This window comes from Ailuropoda melanoleuca, chromosome 5 (assembly GCF_002007445.2).
Source record: "Ailuropoda melanoleuca isolate Jingjing chromosome 5, ASM200744v2, whole genome shotgun sequence".
Lineage (NCBI taxonomy): Eukaryota > Metazoa > Chordata > Mammalia > Carnivora > Ursidae > Ailuropoda > Ailuropoda melanoleuca.
This window is the reverse complement of record NC_048222.1, coordinates 58,350,529-58,363,941: the sequence shown is the minus strand read 5'-3', so window position 1 is coordinate 58,363,941 and position 13,413 is coordinate 58,350,529. Positions and strand designations below refer to the sequence as shown.

The following is a 13,413-nucleotide window of genomic DNA, read 5'->3' as shown; positions in this document are numbered from 1 at the left end:
TCTGTTTTACACCGCAGACATGTTTAGCCATATTCATTCATTATTCTCCGTAATCGAATTCCCTTCTTTTTATGTGTCCATCTTTATGCATGTCTACTCCATCCAGGCTGTTTTCCTCACCATGATCTGTCAAAATGATAATTGATCATGTCTTTAGAACTTCTGATTTTTCTGTTTCCTTTCCAGTCTCTGATCAACCTCTACTTTCAAACAGGGCCCAGACTGGCCCTGCTTCCCTTGTCACATCCTAAAACCCTACCACAGTGTTAAGGCTGGGGCCTATAGACCAGCACTGTCCCACGGAAATCTAATGCAAGCTACATTTGTAATTACATACATAATTGTAGCATCCTAAGAGCTATATTTAAAAAGGTAAATATAAACAGGTGAAAAGAATTTTGATTATGTTTTTATTTAATCCAGTATTTTAAAATATTTCTATCTCAACATAGAACCAATATACAGAATATTAATGAGACATTTTACTTTTTTATCTTTTATTTTTATTTTGAGATATTTTACTGTTTTAAGTGAAATCATTGGAATCAGTGTGTTTTTACACTTTGAGCACATTTCATTCAGAGGAGCCACATTTCAGGGGCTCATTTGCCACATGGGATTAGTGGCTTCCGTGCTGGGCAGCACAGCTTTAGACCATTTTAGGCCATGTTTTGTTTTATTTTGTTTTGTTTTTCTTTTCTTCTGCTTTTCTGTTGCCCTAGTTTCTCTGACTACTCACTGGGTATACCTGCAGGGAGGCTTCTCCAGCTCTCATATCCAGGGAGACTTCATGAGCTCCCTCTCTGCATTTCTCATCCCTGCACCATCCACTTAGCAACCTGGCCAGAAACCTTGTAGTCCTCATTGAAATCCTCTTTCTTTCCCTAAGGGCCCTACTGTTAATAATACACAGTAGTGTTCTGACTTGTCTTCTTTTCTCTATTGCCCTGTTCCTTATTTTATCTTTGCAGCAGCCAAAATTATATCACTCTATTTCACTTAATATGCAGTGATTCCTCATTATCTATCTCATAAAGCCTCAGCTCCCCAGTGTGTCATAAAGGTCCTTCCTGCCCTGGCCCTGGTCTGCCTTCTCAGCTGTGACTTCTGCCCCCTTCTCTCTCTCTATCAGAAGCTGAAGTTACCCACAAATTTTATGACTCCTTACACTTTACTTCTTTTCATGCTTTCCTGACTTAATACCTGCTGTTCTTTGTGCTTAGGGTGCCCTTTCTCCCAACCTGTGTTCTTTCTTTAAAAATTCCCTTTCATCCATTAAGTCTCAGTTCAAACATCACCTCCTCTCCAGAGTCTTCCTTCTTCCATCCAGGAAGAGTTTCAGTGCCTCCTCTTTTGTTTTAACACTTCACTCCCTGTACTGCTTTTTTTATTTTTTTTATTTTTTTTATTTCCTAACTTCTCCCTTAGACTTGTGAATTGCTTGACAGTAGGGAAAGTGTGTGTTTGTCTTTTTTTTTTTTTAAGGTTTTTTAATTTATTTGACACAGAGAGAGAGAGAGTGCACAAGCAGGGGGAGCGGCAGGCAGAGGGAGAGGGAGAAGCAGACTCCCCACTGATCAAGGAGCCTGAGGTGGGGCTCAATCCCAGGACCCTGGGATCATGACCTGAGCCAAAGACAGATGCTTAACACTTAACCCACTGAGCCACCCAGGTGCCCCAGTGTGTCTTTGTCTTTATCTCCCTAATACTAAGCAGTGCCTGTCACATAGAAAGCAGTAATTCAATACATGGATATTTGCAGTGATTCTGGATGGCATATTGACCCCATTACTTGGCCTGATATTTATGTATTCTGTGATTAATTTAAAGTATTATTTTTGTCCTCTATGCTGAATTAAAAACTACTTGATAACAAGGTTTTATCTCTTATTGCACAGCATTAGCTAGATAAAATTAAATTTAAAAATATAATTAATATATTAATACCTGTTAGTATCTATCCCCCATGTCCCAGTAACTTAAATCAATCAGGGGAAGCCCTTTTGATAAGGAGTACTTGGCACCGTATTAGGGATTCACTCCTATTTTTTACGGTCTCTGTCTTTTTCTAGGTCAAATAAGACAGAACTGAGTATCATCTAGATTGCAGACTTTGGAGTCGCCCTAGAAAGGGGAGGGGAGGAGATGCAGAGAATAATGGCCATAGGGTTTTGCCTAGATACTTTAGGGATAGATAATGGAATACATTTGTTTCATCAGCCATCATGCAACAGTACTTATTGAGTGAAGAAATGTGGTCATAGACCACAATCTCAGAGTCAAAACTAAGAGGTCTATACCTGTTTCATTTTTTCCCTCTACAAAGAATCTATTATAATAAATTATGTGTTGCCATCTTCATTCTTATTAGAAGACTATGCGTGTTCCTTATAAGAAATGACCATATAGTCTAATGAACATAAACTTGAAGAAGTGTTATTTCTTTATGGGAAAAATAATTTTTACCTTTTCAGTATGGGGAGATGGAGCATATAGTTGTTTTATGTTTCCTATTCACCAGTCAACACAATTTATGTGACTAGCACTTATTTAGGTGCTGGCCACTTACATTGTGATTGTTACAGAAGATGACTAGATAAGCCTTCCCAATGCTTTAGATGGGATTATTTTTAAATGCTAATAACACAATCTCCCTCCCTCTCTAATACTCTGCAGAGAGCAGGAAAGCCCTTTCCTGATTAGAGGGCACCGTTAGAACGGTGGGAGACACTATCTTATCAATTTATCACTATGGATTGTGAAAAGCCTCTCTTAGCTATACTGTTAAGACTCAGGCAGGGTGCTTCTGTGCTTATGTAAAATAGAAAACGATGTGAAGAGTTGAAAGTTTCTTTGATGTCTATGGAACCAGAATCAAATTCAGAAGGAAGGCATGGCAATTTTCCCCCATTTTAAAAAACTTTTCATTTCCAAATAATTTATTAACTGAAAAGTTGCAAAAATAGTACAGAGAATTTACTAATTATACCCTTAACCAATCTTCCCCTTAAACTAGGATATTTACATTGGTGAAATACTATTAGGTAAACTTCAGATCTTATTAAAGTTCACCGGCTTTTAAAAAAATTACCTTTACTGTTATTTTTCTGTTCTAGGATCCAATCCGGATTTAGTTATTTTGCATCTCCTTAGTCTATTCTAATTTGTGACAGTTTCTTATTCTTTTCTTGTCTTTCATGACCTTCACACTTTTAATGAGGTCTGGCCAGTTATTTTGTACAGTGCCTCTCAACTTCAGCTTATCAGGTGTTTCTTTGTGAATCAATTGAGGTTATGCACTTTTGGGAGGAATACCACAGACATAATGTTGCACCCTTTTCAGTGCTTTATACCATGACTACATGATGTCTGTGTGTATTATTACTAGTGATGTTAACCTTATACCTGCTAGATTTCTCCATTGTAGAATGACGAATTTTCTCTTTCTGGTTGATAAATATCTTGGAGGAGATACTTTGAATTAATATTACATCCTATTTCTACTTAATCATCTGTACATTGATTTTAGCATCCATTAGTGGATGTTGCCTGCAACTGTGGTATTTGCCTAATGGTGATTTTGTATTTCCCTCAAATGACAATTATCTTTCTATCTTTCTTTCCCTAGGTAAGCATATTGCTATATTCACCTAGACTCCAGTGGGTACCATTGGCAGTTGAGAAGAAAGTACTTATCTAGTATTACTAGCATTTTGCTTGGGTCATTTTGGTTTTATAGTACATGGAATAGAAGACCAAAAGGAACAGATTTAAACATCAAAGTTAACCGAAGGCAGTCAATATGTAATATATAACACAAGTTAACCTAAATTTTCACAATCCAGAGATAACCATATTAACATTTTTTTGCACCTAGATATTTACCTAAATATTTTTCTTTGGTAAATAGGAGTTTATAAATGTATACAAATAAATTTTAGTTTGGTATCATCTTTTATGCTTCCCACAAAAAAGCGACTTGACCTGTGTTTACCTATTTAGAGATATATATGTGGTTGCAGAAGCCATGGTGGAAAAGCATATTGATTTCTAATATAAAAACCAAATGAAAAGACTTAGCTCTTCAAAACTGTAGACTTCAAAAGTTCATAATCAATTGCTATCCATATAGAAAATATTGCAAGGTCTAAGATGGGTAATAGCAGGGATTTACTTATTTAATAATGGTTAATGATTCTCTTAAGCAAACACGGGAAGTCAAATAGTATATATGTATCCATACATATATGGATGTATATAGTATATGTGTTTATATGCATATATATCTATATAAATTATATTAAATATAAATGTATGCTATTTATGTTGTATACTAAGTATCATATACTTACCATATACTAAGTATCATATACTTACCATNCTTACCATATATATATATGCATAAGTGTGTGTAAATGTAAGTGTATGATATATGTATATATGTCTAGATATATACCTAGATATATATGTCTAGATATATGTCTAGATATATGTCTAGATATATATATGTCTAGATATATGTCTAGATATAGTATAGTATATAGGATATACTGTTTTATAATCTGTTTATAGTAGATATGTCTAGATATATGTCTAGATATAGTATAGTATATAGGATATACTGTTTTATAATCTGCTCTTTTCACTTAGAAATAACATTGTGAGCTTCCTTCCATGCCAATGAATATAGTTCAACATAATTTTTAAAGGCTGTTATTATTCCATTGTAATGTGGTTCTTTAATTTATTTAAAACCCTTTACTCGTTCACATTTGATTTTTGGCTCTAGTGGTTGCTATCACAGACAATCTTCAGATGAACACATCTTTGTGGAGCTATCGAGTCAAAGGATAAGTCCATTTTTATACAAATTTCTGAAATCACACTCTAGAAAGGTGGTACTAATTTACCCTCCTGCCAGCAGCATATGCACGTGCCAGACATAACACACTTTTTCTGAATACTGGTATCGTCATTCTTTCTAATGTTTTTGCTAGGAAAAGAAGTATTACCTCATTCTTTTATTTTCTGTTTTCTAAATAGTTTGAATATTTTTCTTTGTGGTTCTTGGCCATTTTTTTTGTATATTTCTCTGAATTTGCTCAACATAATTCTATAGAAAAAATATTTATTTTCTAAATTGATCTCTATCATAGTCCCCCTCTCACAGCAGAAACTTTAAAGTTAATCTTGTAACACTTTTCTAGTTTACTCAATTCACTGTTTTTATTTAGAATAAGCCACACTTAATTATCCTTGTACTTAACCATTACGTGATCTTTGGATAGAAGAGCACAGGGTAGAGATTTTCAGATTCAAGATCTGTCTTTATTATTTCCTTTCATATATTCTAATGGACTGTGACAGAATGCCTTCCCTTTAAAAGTGCTTTACTTACCAAGGCTTCTTCTGCAGAAGTGAAAACAACCTTAAAAACTCTTTGCCATTTAAATAGCCCTTAGGCTGATTCCCTGGCCATCCCTTCATCCTGTGGTTGGGTCTAAATGTTTGGTTTTGCCATTACCCATGCTATTTGCCTCCTTACACCTTCTCTGTTCCTGAAATTGCCAGGTTATTAATGAAAGGACTGATTTACATGTTGGTATTTGATTTGTAATTGTTGTTTTTATCTTTAGGGCTTCTTCTGTAGTCAAAAAATAAAATCTGAAAGTTGCATATAAGAGACATGAATTTTTTGCCTGAAGCAGTTGCCCAGGTACCAGAAAATAACAAGAACAACAACAACAACAAATCCTCATGTAACTAGTTATTAGAACCTCTACACGTAATTGGATGTGGATTTGTAGGAAATCAGAAGGTTTCTAGAAAAGTGGCTGCTATTAAATTACTTTCAACATTAAGGGTTCAAGCCAAAGCTGCCCTCCACCCTTCCTTGTGAAAACCTCCCTAAGCTGTACCACCTTGGAGAGGGCTCACATGAGAAACCATTATGGAAACAGATTCCCTTATGCAATTTTCATTAATTTCTTTACTGCTGGGCATGAAAATAATGAACTAAATTCCCTCACAATCATGTTCAAAATCTCAAATCAGAGCAATTGTAAAAGAGTTACAGAAATGTCATAAACGTTATTTCATTTTACTTATGACAATAATGGCTCTGCTATTAACCAGGATAGCATAGCAGTCACACTACTGCTCTCAATCAGAAAGAAAAAAGAGATCATTTCATCCCATCTGTCCTGGCCTGTTAAAAGCATTTGCTATGGATATTCTTGTTCAAAAGGTGTTGCTTTTCTAATGTATTCACGTGATGTGTGAAGAACAGAATCACAAACAGGTCAGATGGGAAGTAGATCTTTCTCTTCTCCATTCTCAAAATGTGTTTACTGTCTCCCATTAGGTTACAGCCTGGTTTATGCTTACATTTTGTTAGTAAGGGCTGAGTTGTTTACAAGCAGTGTTGCCATGTGAACCTTGAAAATAGATCTGACAGGAAATTTTGAAAGTGCCAAGCTCAACTTCAGAATGTGGGAATCAGGTTTGTAACGTGTTGGTTGTGAGGCACTGATTATTGAAGGAAAATCAGTGACTTAGGGTGTGTGTGTGTTTTAGTAATTGGGGTTTGTTATCTGTTGGGGGAGACAGAGATTTTCCCCATGCCAGATTAATTCTCTTTGTCCACTCCACCCACCCCCACTACAGGCATACAAGGCTGGTTATTCACATGGTTATAGTGGGTAGGCCATGGACACCTCTCTGGAAAATTCTGGACCATGGTCTGGACATCTGGATGTGCCGTTTCTAAGGGACAGTCTCCAAAAGCCAGCCAGAGTCCTATGCCAATTCGTCCCATGACAGTAAGAGTCAGCCCAGAGTCAAATTCTTGCTGTTCTGTGGTGAGACCCTGCCCCTTGGATGATCAGGTGTTGGTTATATCAGTAATGTTTAAGCCTTTGGGAAGCAGATACTGCATAGATATTGTACATGCACTTTGGGCCCATCGGTACTGGGCTCGTGCCCTGGTTCCCCACTGACTAGCCAAGTGATCTTGGGTAAGTTATTTAGCCTCCTTTTCTCAAGTTTCTCACCTGTAAAATACCCATGATCCCATCTAAGTCATAACGTTATTATAAGAATCCAATCAGATAATTAAACTACTCAGCCATGTGCCAGGCACATAAGAATGATACACGTACTAGTTATTCTCATTACATTAATAGCCCCGCCCCCATATTTTCTAACTTTTTTGTTAAAATTCACAAATGAGAGGCCACTATGCTCCATTAACCACATTTAATAATGAATAGATTCATATGTGTTTGAACTGAAGGTGTTGTTTGTGTTTCTGTTTATTTTAAAAGTTTTTTTTACAGGTATGCTAGTAGAAAGCCTATGTTTGTATTTACATACAAGCCTATTCAGACAGTACTTTTTTTTTTAAAGATTTTATTTATTTATTCAACAGAGAGAGAGACAGCCAGCGAGAGAGGAAACACAAGCAGGGGGAGTGGGAGAGAAAGAAGCAGGCTCATAGCAGAAGAGCCTGATGTGGGGCTCAATCCCACAACGCCAGGATCACGCCCTGAGCCGAAGGCAGATGCTCAACCGCTGTGCCATCCAGGCGCCCCCAGACAGTACTTTTTAACCCTTAGCTTGTGACTTAGAAGTAGAAAACATGAATACAAGGTAAATATTAGGTGGAATGCAAACAATAAAAAAACATTTTTTTTCTTAGTGGAGAAATCCTTTCCTCATTAAAGAAAAGAAAAGCATGTTTGTACTGGGGAATGCTGGTGTGTTGTGGGACAGTGCTTCTGCCTGTCAGAGAATTCCTGCAGAATTTGCAATGTTCAAATGCTCACAAGTGCCTTGTAAGCAAACTTAGGCCTTTCTGAGAACCTGAATAGGAGAGGGAACTAATATTTATTGAACACTTACTAAATGCCAAGATCAAGGTACTTTTATCTTGAGTAAAAGTTAGGCCAGCTAATTTGTTCATTCATGGATATACTGCCAGTAAAGAGGAGAACCAGAATTTGAATCCAGGTATGCTAGCTGTCAAGTATATACCCCTCTAAAGATTAGTTTGCAAATATGAGGAAAGCTGCAGAACAAATTGTTAAAGTCTGATAATTCAGGCACAAAGACAAAACTAATCTTGAATCTTGATTTTGTATACCTTAGATAGAACAAAGAAGGCAGGACACCTAATTTTCCTCAGGATGACATTACTAGCAAGACCATGTCAGCTCTTTGATGCCAAGTTGGCATGAATTCTAAACTCCTAACCAAGAGAGTATATCAGAATATTTGGGGAAGCTTCTCCAAAACACTAAAAAGTGGGCTTTGTCCCTGAAAATTCTGCTTTTCCCACCCGGCAGATATAATTTTGCTGTTGGGCGGTAAACCAGAGATTGCTGAGAGGATGAAGCTTTCTTTAATGCGCATCAAGGTCCTAATTGAGCCTTGGAGGCATAAAGGGTCCATTTTAAGACAGAAACAATGAAGGACACCTGGATTGCTGTGAGTTAAAGCACGTGCTTTAGACCATTATCAGAGCATCTCCCAGGACTCCTCAGGAAGGTGAACAAGGCTTAGCCTGCAGCTCCTCTGGTCAGGCCTCCAGCTCCGCATCTACCTGTGGATGAGATCCACCTTGATGTTGCTGGCCAGCCTGTGTCCCTCCAATCATGAGCTCTGGTGCATCCCTTACCTCTTACCAACTTGGCACTGAGGACGAAGGAAAAAAATGGCCCACCAAAGAGGTGACAATGGATTTGTCAGGGGAAGCATTAACATGTCTGTTTTATCATTTCAATCTTCAGTATCTTGTCATTTAACTATTTGCCCTTCAAGTCATTTGAGTAGATTTTCATCAATCAAGATGGAGGTTATTCATTCTTTCATTAATCCAAGCTTATTTTATGATTCCCTTTTTAGCCAAATTATCTTGAGGGTAGGTTTTCATCTTTCAAGATAAAGCTTGTTCATTCTTCAGCAAAAAGTTTAAGGACCTAAAATGTGCCAAGCATTGTTCTTGATGCTGGCCATAGACTGCTGAACAAGACAGGTAAGATTCTGTCTTCATGGAGCTTTTTCTAGTTTGTGAGCAAGACAGAGAGGGGGCAGGTAATTTCAAGTATTACAAACACCAGTTTGAGAAACTATGGGGTGCTTTCTCATGGTAGAATGAGCTGAGGGATCAGGGAAAGCTCCATGGAAGGAGTGTTTAAAATGAATGGAAAAACCATCCTCTTAACTGTTTTCTTAACCTCTTCACTAATAAGCCAGGCAGCTCATAGCATGAATCTATAACAAAGGTGTCATGGGTCTCATGGTGGCGCTGTACGTACTGACTATAAAACGTATACATGAGAAAATAAGTAGGTATATAAAGTTTTGGGATCATTATTTCAAGTCAATGAAATAAAATTAATGTCAGAATATTTTAGTTGAAGTAGAGTAAATGAGTGTGATTTGCTATAATGATTGTGATATACCACAGTGTGCGTCATTTGGGTTATGTTAGTTAGTTTAGCTCACTGCCTCTTCCCTTCTTCTGTATTTCTTTTTATTCCCTTTATAGCAGTGTTTCCTTTAAGTATGGCCCTCAGACCTACCTCGGAATACACTTGAGTGGTTGCTAAAAATGTCATTTCTTGGCCTCTACCACAGACTCGCAGAATCAAAATTGCTTAGGATAGGGACTATCTGCATTTTTAACAAGATCCCAAGACATTTCTCCTGCACACTAAAGTTTGAAAACATTGCTTTAGAATCATATCTTTCTACTGTTGTCTCATTAAGTTGTCATCATTGCCTCAATCAGCTGATAAAGATGCTGCTTAAGAACGGCACACTGCCTTTGTGACCAGCCTGATGCCTGCAGGTTGCCCACTTGGTAAGGTAAAAGATGAAAAGAAAACCGAACTAAGTTGTGCATCCAGTGCTGCCTTTATTTAGAATTAGCAACTCGTGGCCCCTTTGCTGACCACACGTTTACCCACCCTCCCCATCCAGGGTCCCATCAAAATATTCATGATTTCTTGTTATGCTTTTTATTTTATTTTCAGATTTTCCCATTTTATTCCTTTTCTTTCTTTTGGTCTTGTCTGGGACTGTGCATGTGGACGTTTGCATGCAACTGTAGAAATGAGTGATATTTCTGTGTATCTGTGTGTGTCCACGTGTGTGTGTGTTTGTATGTACATGATGTAGGTAATCCTTAGTCCACTGGTAATCAAGTACTCCACGGTTTTTCTGCATAGGATATGGCATTCACGGGAAGGTACTGTCTCTTGGAAAGGATCATCATGTAAGTCATGGAGTTGGGTTGCAATGGTGATAGTGATCAGAGTCACTGATGGATGGGGGAGGTGAGCATGACTGAGGAGCCAGGCGCTAAGATGGAAGTCTTGGGGTGCCTGGGTGGCACAGTGGTTAAGCGTCTGCCTTCAGCTCAGGGCGTGATCCTGGCATTCTGGGATCGAGCCCCACATCAGGCTCCTCCGCTATGAACCTGCTTCTTCCTCTCCCACTCCCCCTGCTTGTGTTCCCTCTCTTGCTGGCTGTCTCTATCTCTGTCGAATAAATAAATAAAATCTTAAAAAAAAAAGATGGAAGTCTCTACTTTCATATTTTCCATGTTCCAAAACTGGCTAAGGAAACTGTTGGGGCTGTGTAGGGGTGAGTGGGCTATGCTTCATGGTATTAATATCAGTGCCAATCACTAATCCTTAATTCAGCCATCATTTATTAAATCCCTACTATATGCCGGAATCTGTGGACGTACCAATATAAAAAAGATATAGTCTCTGTCGTCGTGGAGTACTGTTTGACAGTAATCTGCACACACAGCCAAGTAATGCTTTCTCAGTACAAAATGTTATGGGATCTCAGAGGTAACCACATGTTTTTGGAAAGGTTAGCAAAGCCTTCTCAGAGGAAATGAGGTGAGTTTCAATGTGTGCATTGTAAAATGCAAGGTAGACAGGAGAGAGAAACAGTTTCTGATTAGAGGATCCAGGATGTTGGGATCTCAGAGGTAACCACATGTTTTTGGAAAGGTTAGCAAAGCCTTCTCAGAGGAAATGAGGTGAGTTTCAATGTGTGCATTGTAAAATGCAAGGTAGACAGGAGAGAGAAACAGTTTCTGATTAGAGGATCCAGGATGTGGACACATGCATGGGCCATGTGTAGCAACAATGCATACTTAGTTACGGATGTGAAAGAATGTAGGTCATGCCTAGAAGTGTGGCTTCTCCTCCATGTTGTATAGTCTTGTTTATGTTGCCCGATTTCAGTCTTCAGCTGTGACAAGAGCATCAGATCTGAATAGTCTAGGTTATGAGTTTAATCTCTTATTTCTCCCCCCACCCCCAAATTTCACTGGCAATTTTTACTTTCTCAATTTCATAATGCACTCTACCCACCTCCCAGGCCAAAGTGATAAAGGGTCACCGTAGGGAAATCTGGATGTCTTTTGGAATAGTCCAATCCTTGGCCACATCATTCTTGTTTTTTAATTTTCTTGAGCTAGCACTCATAAGCTTCACCTTATCAATGAGTATATATTTTTCGCTGTTTTAAAAGTAGACTATATGAAAATAATTTCATATGTATGCCAAGATAAATACAGAGGGATATACAATGCAGCATTATTTGTGATAGTGAAAAATTAGAAACTAGTTACAGTTCAAACAATTTGCCCAAGCAAATATTGTACATTCATCTGTTAGAATATTATCATATCACATATCATTAAATCTTATTTTTCCCTTAATTATATGGGAAAATATGGAAAATGTTCATTATATACCTTGGAAAAAACAGAATACAAAGCTAAATATATGGTATTATACTCAGTTTTTGGACAAAAATAATGCATGGGCATACATGTAAACATACGTGTATGGAGACAGGATTGTATAAGGAAATGCAACAAAGCAAAATAACAGTGGTTATTTTGGATGGTATAATTATAGGTGATTTTTATTATCCTGTGTATAGTTTTCAACATTTTCAAAATTTTCTATAATGAAAATACTACTTAAAAATTGAAAACCAACCAAACAAACAACTGAGGGATAAGTAAGAACCAAAGCCAAAAATAGATTTGTGGTAAATGTTTCTCTCCGTAGCTATTATGAGAAGAGACAACATAGAAAAACGTACTAACAGCAATAACATATGTTTCCAGTCACTTACTACATTTTGCACCAGTAGCAGCCTGATGTGGTGATGACTGAGTCAATTACAATCTTGGAAGAAGGAGCTTAGTAAAAGAATCCCGCCATTGCCCCAAAACTGTGCACAACTTTGGCAGGAAACTCACCTCTCTTCTTTATTATCATTCTTCCAATGTGTTAGGGTTTTGAATGAGAAGTGCTTAGGCTAAAGTCTGTTTCTAATTAGCTTGCTTATCTGAAGAATGAGTGTAAATGACATTAATGCCCCTAACAAGACATCGTTGGTGACTCTACTTTTCCTTAACTAATAGCGCTACAGTGTGCTGCAGTGCCAACAAACACTGTCTCCTGTTGACATAATAACTGAGCTTTAATTGGTTTGTGCATATTTATGTGACCTTGAGTGGAGATCAAAAACTGCTTGCAAGATTGAAGAAACACACTGAGGTTCCCACTCCAGCCTTGGACGTGTCAGCCAGGGAAGGTTTCGCGGGAAAGGCAGGCTGCTAAAACATCATGTCTGAGCAGCGAGTCCAGGAAGGACTGGGTCCTGGCCCTGACAGCTTATTTTTAAGCTCAAAGCTTTCACCTAATTGTCTGTTGTTGGTGTTGCTGTGGTTAAACAACCAGAAGGAATTTGGGAATGTGCCTCTGGGTGGCACAGGAAGGGCAATATGGCAGCTTTTCTTTAACTATTCAAACTGTGTTTTCCCCCCTTTGGGATGTAACTCAAGATGATTTTCTAAGTCCACTTAAGCTTTAAATCAAGAACAGAACTCTCCCCCTGGAATCTAGCTGTGGCTGTGGGGTCATTTATTCTTAAGGAGTTATATGGGTGAGAAAGACAAGTGTTTCCATAATCTTGAAAGCCTTGGTCTGAGGGGTTGGGTCCTAGGGTGCCCACAAGATAATCATGCTTATTGGATAAAGGATTGTGGCAGTAGATTAGGGCCCTATGTGGGCTGGGTCCTGAATCACAAAACAGATCTGCATACATGCACAATACAGTACTCTAAACACAGGCACCATTCAGCTGTGTGCACAAGTAACCAGTCATTTACACTGTTGCCACTCCAATGACAATTGCCCATCTATTTAACTGGGTTACTGGAAGGAGCCAGTGGAAGACAAAAAATCCAAATACTTACTGTAACCTAAGATAATTAGATAATATAGTAAGATAAAAACTTCATACATGGATGCTGTTACTTTTGTGGTTATTATTTCTTCTTTCTTTCTTCCTTCTTTCCTTCCTTCCTCC

At 37.9% G+C, this 13,413-nt stretch overlaps 1 protein-coding gene across 2 annotated transcripts in view; it reads left to right on the top strand.

Annotated features, from left to right (window-relative positions):
* Positions 1-13,413, top strand: part of SEMA6D (semaphorin 6D) — a 605,120-nt gene that overhangs the window by 134,396 nt on the left and 457,311 nt on the right. The window lies entirely within an intron of this gene.